Below are 10,433 nucleotides of genomic sequence, written 5' to 3' on the forward strand. Positions count from 1 at the left end.
CAGCGTCTGATCAAGCCCAGCAGGTGCCAGCCAGCCATGCCAAGTGTGTGGCCTGCCAAGCCCATGCCTAACCAGAACCCGGGCCAGCCTGCAAGGGCCATGCGCAGCCCCAGCTCCCGCCCACGCCTCTCTCTCCACACCTCCCGGGGAGCAGAGGGAGCTGGCTCCAGCCTCGGCCAGCGCCAGAGAGGGTCCCCCACAGCGCAGCAGCGGTCTGCAGGGCTCCTTGAGCATGGCCACAGTGGACACCGAGGCCGAGGAGGCGCCGAGAGTGAGTGAGGGCTGCTAGCATGTTATCACCTCTGATTATTTCTGAGGACTCTGTTCTGTTCCATTGGTCTATATCTCTGTTTTGGTACTAGTACCATGCTGTTTTGGTTATTGTAGTCTTGTAGTATAGTTTGAAGTCAGGTAGCATGCCTCCAGCTTGTTCTTTTTGCTTAGGATTGTCTTGGCAATGGGGGCTCTTTTTTGGTTCCATATAAACTTTAAAGTCGTTTTTTCCAGTTCTGTGAAGAAAGTCATTGGTAGCTTGACGGGGATGGCATTGAATCTGTAAATTACCTTGGGCAGTATTGCCATTTTCACGATATTGATTCTTCCTATCCATGACCATGGAATGTTCTACCATTTGTTTGTGTCCTCTTTTATTTAATTGAGCAGTGGTTTGTAGTTCTCTTTGAAGAGGTCCTTTACATCCCTTGTAAGTTGGATTCCTAGGTATTTTATTCTCTTTGTAGCAATTGTGAATGGGAATTCACTCATGATTTGGCTCTCTGTTTGTCTGTTATTGGTGTATAGGAATGCTTGTGATTTTTGCACATTGATTTTGTATCCTGAGACTTTGCTGAAGTTGCAGACAATGGGGTTTTCTAAATATACAATCATGTCATCTGCAAACAGGGACAATTTGACTTCCTCTTTTCCTAATTGAATACCCTTTATTTCTTTCTCTTGCCTGATTGCCCTGGCCAGAACTTCCAACACTATCTTGAATAGGAGTTGTGAGAGAAGGCATCCTTATCTTGTGTTGGTTTTCAGATGGAATGCTTCCAATTTTTGCCCATTCAGTATGATATTGGCTATGGGTTTGTCATAAATAGCTCTTATTATTTTGAGATATATTCCATCAGTACTTAGTTTCTTGAGGGTTCTTAGCATGAAGGGCTGTTGAATTTTGTTGAAGGCCTTTTCTGCATCTATTGAGATAATCATGTGGTTTTTGTTGTTGGTTCTGTTTATGTGATGGATTGTGTGTATTGATTTGCATATGTTGAACCAGTCTTGCATCCCAGGGGAAGCCGACTTGATGATGGTGGATAAGATTTTTGATGTGCTGCTGGATTCGGTTTGCCAGTATTTTATTGAGAATTTTCGCATTAATGTTCATCAGGGATATTGGGCTAAAATTCTCTTTTTTTGTGGTGTGTCTGCCAGTTTGGTATCAGGATGATGCTGGCCTCATAAAATGAGTTAGGGAGGATTCCCTCTTTTTCTATTGATTGGAATAGCTTCAGAAGGAATGGTACCAGCTCCTCTTTGTACCACTGGTAGAATTCGGCTGTGAATCTGTCTGGTCCTGGACTTCTTTTGGTTGGTAGGCTATTAATTATTGCCTCAATTTCAGGGCCTATTATTGGTCTATTCAGAGATTCAGTTTCTTCCTTGTTTAGTCTTGGGAGGGTGTATGTGTCCAGGAATTTATCCATTTCTTCTAGATTTTCTAGTTTATTTGCATAGAAGTGTTTATAGTATTCTCTGATGGTAGTTTGTATTTCTGTGGAATGGGTGGTGATATCCCCTTTATCATTTTTTATTGTGTCTATTTGATTCTTCTCTCTTTTCTTCTTTATTAGTCTTGCTAGCGGTCTACAAATTTTGTTGATCTTTTCAAAAACTAGCTCCTGGGTTCATTGATGGTTTAAAGAGGTTTTTGGGTCTCTATCTCTTTCCGTTCTGCTCTGATCTTAGTTATTTCTTGCCTTCTGCTAGCTTTTGAATTTGTTTGCCCTTGCTTTTCTAGTTCTTTTAATTGTGATGTTAGGGTGTTGATTTTAGATCTTTCTTTCTTTCTCTTGTGGGCATTTAGTGCTATAAATTTCCCTCTACACACTGCTTTAAATGTGTCCCAGATATCCTGGTATGTTGTATTTTTGTTCTCTTTGGTTTCAAAGAACATCTTTATTTCTGCCTTCATTTTGTTATTTACCCAGTAGTCATTCAGGAGCAGGTTGTTCAGTTTCCATGTAGTTTTGCAGTTATGAGTGAGTTTCTTATACCCTGAGTTCTAATTTGATTGCACTGTGGTCTGAGAGACAGTTTGTTGTGATTTCTGGTTTTTTACATTTGCTGAGGAGTGCTTTACTTCCAATTATGTGGTCAATTTTGGAATAAGTGCCATGTGGTGCTGACAAGAATGTATATTCTGTTGATTTGAGGTGGAGAGTTCTGTAGATGTCTATTAGGTCTGCTTGGTGCAGAGCAGAGTTCAAGTCCTGGATATCCTTTTTAACCTTCTATCTCGTTGATCTGTCTAATATTGACAGTGGGGTGTTATAGTCTCCCATTATTATTGTGTGGGAGTCTAAGTCTCCTTGTAGGTCTCTAAGGATTTGTTTTATGAATCTGGGTACTCATGTATTGGGTGCATATATATTTAGGATAGTTAGTGCTTCTTGTTGCATTGATCCCTTTACTATGATGTAATGGCCTTCTTTCTCTCTTTTGATCTTTATTGGCTTAAAGTCTGTTTTATCAGAAACTAGGATTGCAATGCCTGCTTTATTTTTTTGCTTTCCATTTCCTTGGTAGATCTTCCTCCATCCCTTTATTTTGAGCCTATGTGTGTCTCTGCACATGAGATGGGTCTCCTGAATACAGCAAACTGATGGGTCTTGACTCTTTATCCAATTTGCCAGTCTTTTAATTGGGGCATTTAGCCCATTTACATTTTAGGTTAATATTGTTATGTGTGAATTTGATCCCGTCATTTTGATGTTAGCTGGTTATTTTGCCTGTTAGTTGATGCAGTTTCTTCGTAGCATTGATGGTCTTTACAATTTAACATGTTTTGCAGTGGCTGGTACCAGTTATTCTTTCCATGTTTAGTGCTTCCTCCAGGAGCTCTTATAAGGCAGGCCTGGTAGTGACAAAATCTCTCAGCATTTGCTTGTCTGCAAAGGATTTTATTTCTCCTTCACTTATGAGGCTTACTTTGGCTGCATATGAAATTCTGGGTTGAAAATTCTTTTCTTTAAGAATGTTGAGTATTGGTCCCCACTTTCTTCTGGCTTGTAGAGTTTCTGCCAAGAGATCCACTGTTAGTCTGATGAGCTTCCCTTTGTGGGTAACCTGATCTTTCTCTCTGGCTGCCCTTAACATTTTTTCCTTCACTTCAACCTTGGTGAATCTGACAATTCTGTGTCTTGGGGTTGCTCTTCTAGAGGAGTATCTTTGTGGTGTTCTCTGTATTTCCTGAATTTGAACCTTGGCCTGCCTTGCTAGGTTGGGGAAATTCTCCTGGATGATATCCCGAAGAATGTTTTCCAATTTCCATTTTCCCTGTCACTTTCAGGTACACCAATGAAACATAAATTTGGTCTTTTCACAGAGTCCCATATTTCTTGGATGCTTTTGTTCATTTCTTTTTACTCTTTTTTTCTCTAAACTTCTCTTCTCATTTTATTTCATTAATTTGATCTTCAATCACTGATACCCTTTCTTCCACTTGATTGAATCGGCTACTGAAGCTTGTACATGAGTCATGTAGTTCTCATGGAATGGTTTTTAACTCCATCACATCATTTAAGGTCTTCTCTAAACTGTTTATTCTAGTTAGCTATGCATCTAATCTTTTTTCAGAGTTTTTAGCTTCCTTGCAATGGGTTTGAACATTCTCCTTTAGCTTGGAGAAGTTTGTTATTACCAACCTTCTGAAGCCTACTTCTGTCAACTCGTCAAAGCCATTCTCCATCCAGTTTTGTTCCATTGCTGGCGAGGAGCTACAATCCTTTGGAGGAGAAGAGGTGTCCTGGTCTTTAGAATTTTCAGCTTTTATGCTCTGGTTTCTCCCCATCTTTGTGGTTTTATCTACCTTTGGTCCTTGATGTTGGTGACCTACAGATGGGGTTTTGGTTTGGATGTGCTTTTTGTTGATGTTGATGCAATTCCTTTCTGCTTGTCAGTTTTCCTTCTAACAGTCAAGTCCCTCAGTTGCAGGTCTGTTGGAGTTTGCTGGAGGTTCACTCATGACCCTGATTGACTGGGTGTCACCAGTGGAGGCTGCAGAACAGCAAATATTGCTGCCCGATCCTTCCTCTGGAAGCTTCATCCCAGAGGGGCACCTGCCTGTATGAGGTATCAGTTGGCCCCTACTGGGAGGTATCTCCCAGTTAGGCTACATGGGGGTCAGGGATCCACTTGAGGAGGGAATCTGTCCATTCTCAGATCTCAAAATCTGTGCTGGGAGAACCACTACTGTCCATTCTTTGAGCTCAAAACACCACGCTGGGAGAACCACTGCTCTCTTCAGAGCTGTTAGCCAGGGCCATTTAAGTCTGCAGAAGTTTCTGCCACCTTTTGTTCAGCTTTGCCTTGCCCCCAGAGGTGGAGTCTACAGAGGCAACCAGCCTTGCTGAGCTGCGGTGGGGTCCACCCAGTTTGAGCTTCCCCAGTTGCTTTGTTTACCTACTTAAGCCTCAGCAATGGTGGATGCCCCTCCCCCTGCCAGGCTGCTGCCTCACAGGTCAATCTCAGACTGCTGTCCTAGCAGTGAGCAAGGCTTTTTGGGCATGGGACCTGTCGAGCCAGACACGGGATATAATCTCCTGATGTGCCATTTGCTAAGACCATTGGAAAAGTGCAGTATTTGAGCAGGAGTGACCCATTTTTCCAGATACCATCTGTCATGGCTTCCCTTGGCTAGGAAAGGGAAATCCCCTAACCCCTTGCACTTCCCAGGTGAGATGATGCCCCGCCCTGCTTCAGCTCACCCTCCGTGGGCTGCACCCACTGTCAAACCAGTCCCAGTGAGATGAATCAGGTACCTCAGTTGGAAATGCAGAAATCACCCATTTTCTGCATTGATCACGCTGGGAGCTGCAGACCAGAGCTGTTCCTATTTGGCCATCTTGGAAAGGAATCTTTATCTGTCTTAAGTGATGTTTTCTGTCATATTTTACATTCTCCCATGGGGAATATATAGATGAATAACTAGTTTGACACATCTAACCCAGAAATCTGAACAATTAAGCACATAATGCATGCTTACAATGAGAATTGTGGCAAGTTGTATTGAGGTAAAAATGTTGCTACTCCCTGCCAAATCTTTCCCTTAGAGCCTGTCTCAATGATAAGATTGTAATTATCACCCAAAGATATCAGAATTGGTCATATGACTTGATTCTCCAATTATTTTTTAGCAGAAGTGACATAGGTCACTTCTGAACAAAAGATTTAAGAACCATTGTGGGGTCCACCATTATTCTTTTTCTCCTCTTTTTTTGAGATGGAATCTTGCTATGTTGCCCAGGTTAGTCTTGAACTCCTGTGTTCAAGCAGTCCTCTCACTTCAGCCTCCTGAGGAGCTGAGATTACAGATGTGTGCCAGTATGCCTGGCTCTTTCCCCCTTTTGTCACAGGAAGGTCAGTGTTTCAATAAAGAAGTTCTCCTTAAGGTTAAATACCCAGTAGAGAGAATCCATAGCAGATATGTAGTTTTAGAAATAACCCTTTGCTTTTACAAAGAGATTTTGGACTTGATTGTTCCTAAAGCATATAGAAAACGTTGATCATCCACTTATGACTTATGGTTTGTTGTGTAATAAAAAGCATGGCAATAGTGTTGCTTTACTAACTGTAAATGATTTCAGTTTCCTGCTTTTCTGGGTGGAAATACAGTAGGAAACAATTAGTGAGAAAGATATTCATGCAAGCAAGGATTGGGCTTGTATACATCTAGTTTCTTTTAATTTAGAATAAACACAAGTGTGCATGCAAATAAGATATATTCCTGAATACTGTCAAGTTTGGCACCTTGGAATAAGATATGTATTTGTTCTGTTTATTGATTAGAATATATAATTCTTGTTTTTGAGGCCTTGAATACATATAAAATAAGAGACTAAGAAAAGAAAATGCATAACTTATATGCTACAGCATGACAAATATCTATTTGAAAAGGTTTTTCCAGCCTCATTTCATAGTTAGGGCATATGGTGTAGAGAGGCCCTGGACTGCAGGACCCATATGGTGTAGGACCAAAATTTGACTGAAAATGGACAGTGACTGCATTACAGACACATTTCGGGGTGCACTTGAGAAACAGTGGAGAGGAAAAAATCTTCCCATTGGGCACAGCTAAGAACAGTGTACCTGATTATGCTTTTGATATGCAAGGAGAAGTGGTTCAAGGTGAGAATATATAAAGATTCCTAGACAATGACCAATTGGTAGGGGCTTGGAAGAAAAAGGACTAGAAAATAAGATGCAAGAAGTTGTCAGGAGAGGCATGTGGGACATGTGGGAGTTGCACAAAATGTATTTTTGCATTACATGTTAACAGCCACCAGAAAGCATCTACCATTGAAGAAGTATTGAACAACAAAGTCCACAAAATGACTTGCCTGGTTGATGTTAGCTATTCTTTCTCATTGGCCACTCCAGAAACAGCCTGTGAGTACAAAGGCTGTGTACAAGTCCATCAGCATAGACTCCTATTTACAAAGTCAATGTAATTATCTCTGCCTCTGAATTTCAATACTGAGCCCCTGACATGGTACTATATTTGATAAGACCAACCAGCTACTTCATGGCAAATTGGCTACACTGGACTCCATCCATTCTAGAGAGGTCATTGGTTCATCACCACAGGAAAAGATACCCATTTCAAGTATAGATTTGCCTTTGCTGCTTACAGAGCCTTAGCCAGCTCTGCTATCTGGGGACTTATGAACTTCCTTGATCCACAGGCATGGATCCTGTGCAGCATAGCATCCAACCAGGGTTACCACTTCAAAACAAAGGAAGTACAGGACTGGATACACTGGATAGGATACACTGATCTGAACATATACCACCCAACTCAGAATGCTAGATCCATGACAAGACCGTCGCATCCACTGATCTTATATACCACACATGCGTAAGCAGCCAGCCTTAGAGAGTACTTGGATAACCTTCTAAGACATAGATAAAGCTTCAGCTCAGAGGCAGTTCTCTGAAAAGATACGGTACCATTCTTCAGGATGCAGTAGGTGCATTAAATCAGAAACTTCTATACAGTGCTGTGTTCCTAATAGGAAAACTACATGGATCTGGGAACCAAGGACTAGAAGCAGGATTGGTCCCACTTACCATCCTTCCCAATGATAGAGTAGAGGGAGTGGTTCTCATACTTCTCACAGTTATGAACTCTGCAAGCTTAGAAGTACTGGTCTGCAAAGAGAGAACTCTCATTTCAGGAGCTAAAGAAAGGTTACCATTAAACTATAAGCTCTGGCTGCTACCAGGGCACTTTGGATTTCTTGTGTCCGTGGACCAGCAGACCACTAAAAGAATAACCTTTCTGGCAGGATAATTTACCATGATCAGTGGGAGGAGGTAGGGCTGCGTTTAACCAATAGGGCTGGGAAGGCGTATGTGTACAACTCAGGTGATCCAATTGGGCACCTCCTGATACGTCTTTGGCTCACTATAGTGGTTAACAAACAGTCGAGCAACCTGGTCTGAGAAATATATTATTGTCAGAAACCCGGACACCTTAGAAATAAAGATTCAGATGATACCACCAGGTAAGGCAATTACACATGCCAAGGTGGTAGCTGAGAGTAGTAGCTGAGAATTTAGAATTCATAATAGAGGAGGAAGGGGATGAATACCAATTATAGCCCTGAGACCAACTGCAATGACAGGGACCATAATGTGTTCCACTAACTTCCCTCTAAGATCCTCTCATGAAGGGAGGCTGATGGGAGTCATGGAGGAATTCTTCCCCAAACCTGAATGGAGAAGTAGATGCTAGCAGTGCAAGCGCGGACTGTGGCAGATCTCCTGCTGTGGGGAGCATAGTTGACGGCCCCAATTCCTGCTCCTCTACATCCCTTACTGTGTTCACACTGAGGCCACATCTTCCACATGGAGCTGCCATCCAAAGACTGAGTGGAATGAGGGTAGTATTCCCAACCCATTCCCACTAGACACAGAATTCCTGTGACTGGCCATTTTGATTTGAGAACTCCCCAGCTTCTCAAGCCTGGCCAAAACTTTCTTAAAACTCCATTGAACCTGAGACCCTTTCTACCTGACTCTTCTGTTTCCCCTCTCTTTCACAAGTGTGAGACCTGCATCATAGTCTGAGTGCTTTCCCTACCTTCTTCCGCTCTTTCCCTGCTATCCTTCATAGATTTTTCACCAAACATATCTCTTGCCAGTCTACTCTCATCTTGGTGACTACTTCGGAGAAGACCTGAATGAACACAGAAACCAAATCCATTGGAACATTCCTCACTGTTGTCTCTGGCCAGAAGTGGTCAAATCACAATTTTTTTCAACAATGCTAGTACCCTGGCTCTTTCCACTAATGATAGGAATTGGAATATCCTCTGAAGAGAACCAAAACCCATTTTCCAATCTTTCCTTATAATTCTAATAATTATAAGGCTGGATCCATGACAAGACCATCACATCCACTGATCTTATATGCTACACATGCATATACCCTGCTAGTCTAAGGCAGCTGAAGGTGGGGAATGGAAAATAGAATTAAATTGTTAAAAATGTTAACTTAAGTTTTAGGCCCAGCTAAGTTCTTCCATGTCCACAATCTGTATCAGCAATGCCTTCCTTGTCTATCATCCTGTCTGCAGGTCTTTGACAAATATTTCTTAAGTAAATCATTGTATTGCTTCCCATATCACCAATTAAGGACTTCAAAACACTTGAGGTCATACATACCTGACTGCTTCACTTCCTTCATGTTCTCACATAGGAGAATTCCGCCAACGAAATCCAACACTGTGCTCCGGCCATTTCCTTCCATTCTATCCCCTCATTTGGGACCCTCTCCTGAGGCACGCTACATGCTTTTCCTGGCTTGTCCTTTTCTGTGTGTAAAGCATACAATGTACAGAAGTGGAGCAATTGCTCAAATTCTCCTTCTGAAACTTATTCTGAAAATGTGGGCCAACCATTTAACCTGAGCCTCAGTGTCCTCACTCATAAATGTAAGCAATGCTATCTCCCTCAGGTGATTGCTAAAAGTATTAAATAAAATTATAGTTATAAATTTTAAGAGGGCACTCAAATGTTAGTTATCATTATTTATTACTTTTCTCCCCCATTCAAATGGCTCCTAAGCCACAAACTTTTCCTTCACAAACTTTTTTCAGTTTGAGAAGATGGAGACCACTTTCCTCTATTCTGAATACGAATAAAACAATACTGCATACTTACCTGGAAACATTCGGTGGTGCTTCACTCTTCTCATCCTGTTTTCTGTCTGTCTTAAGTGATGTTTTCTCTCATATTTTACATTCTCCCATGGGGAAAATATAGATGAATAACTATTTTGATACATCTAACCCAGAAATCTGAACAATTAAGCACATAATGCATGCTTAAAATGAGAATTGTGGCAAGTTGTATTGAGGTAAAAATATTGCCACTCCCTGCCAAGTCTTTCCCTTAGAGCTGGTCCCAATGATAAGATTGTAATTACTGCCCAAAGATATCAGTGTTGGTCATATGACTTGATTTGTCTAATTATTTTTGAGCAGAAGTGACATAGGTTACTTCTGAACAGAAGATTTAAGAGCCATTGTGGGGTCCACCATTATTCTTTTTCTCCTCTTTTTTTGAGATGAAATTTTGCTATGTTGCCCAGGTTGGTCTTGAACTCCTGCGTTCAAGCAACCCTCCCACCTCAGCCTCCTGAAGAGCTGGGATTACAGATGTATGCCACTATGCCTGGCTCTTTCCCTGTTTTGTCACAGGGAAGTCAGTGTTTCAATAAAGAGGCTCTCCTTCAGCTTAAATATCCAGTAGAGAGAATCCATAGCAGACAGGTAGTGTTATAAATAACCCTTTGCTTTTACAAAGAGAGTTTGAACTTGATTGCTGCTAAAGCATACCTAAGCTCACCTAAGCTAACTGAAACAATCATGATAGCATAACCTCTTCATGCACTATTCAATTTTAGTGTATCTGCCCACAAACTTAGAAGTGCAAGAAAAAATGCATGTCTTTATTTTTCATTATATTAACTGGACTCTTTTCTTTGAGGCTTAAATTTTGGAAACCAAATTTAGGGTGATTTATAGCTATTTGTGCCCTTCACTCTGATATGTACCCCTCTCTAGTAGAACCACAGAAGCTACTGCTGGAGTTAATACAGAAAAGAGAGGTAAACTTGAAAATGTAAGGGTTAAAGCAAATGA

This window comes from Colobus angolensis, unplaced genomic scaffold (genome assembly GCF_000951035.1).
Source record: "Colobus angolensis palliatus isolate OR3802 unplaced genomic scaffold, Cang.pa_1.0 Scaffold492, whole genome shotgun sequence".
Lineage (NCBI taxonomy): Eukaryota > Metazoa > Chordata > Mammalia > Primates > Cercopithecidae > Colobus > Colobus angolensis.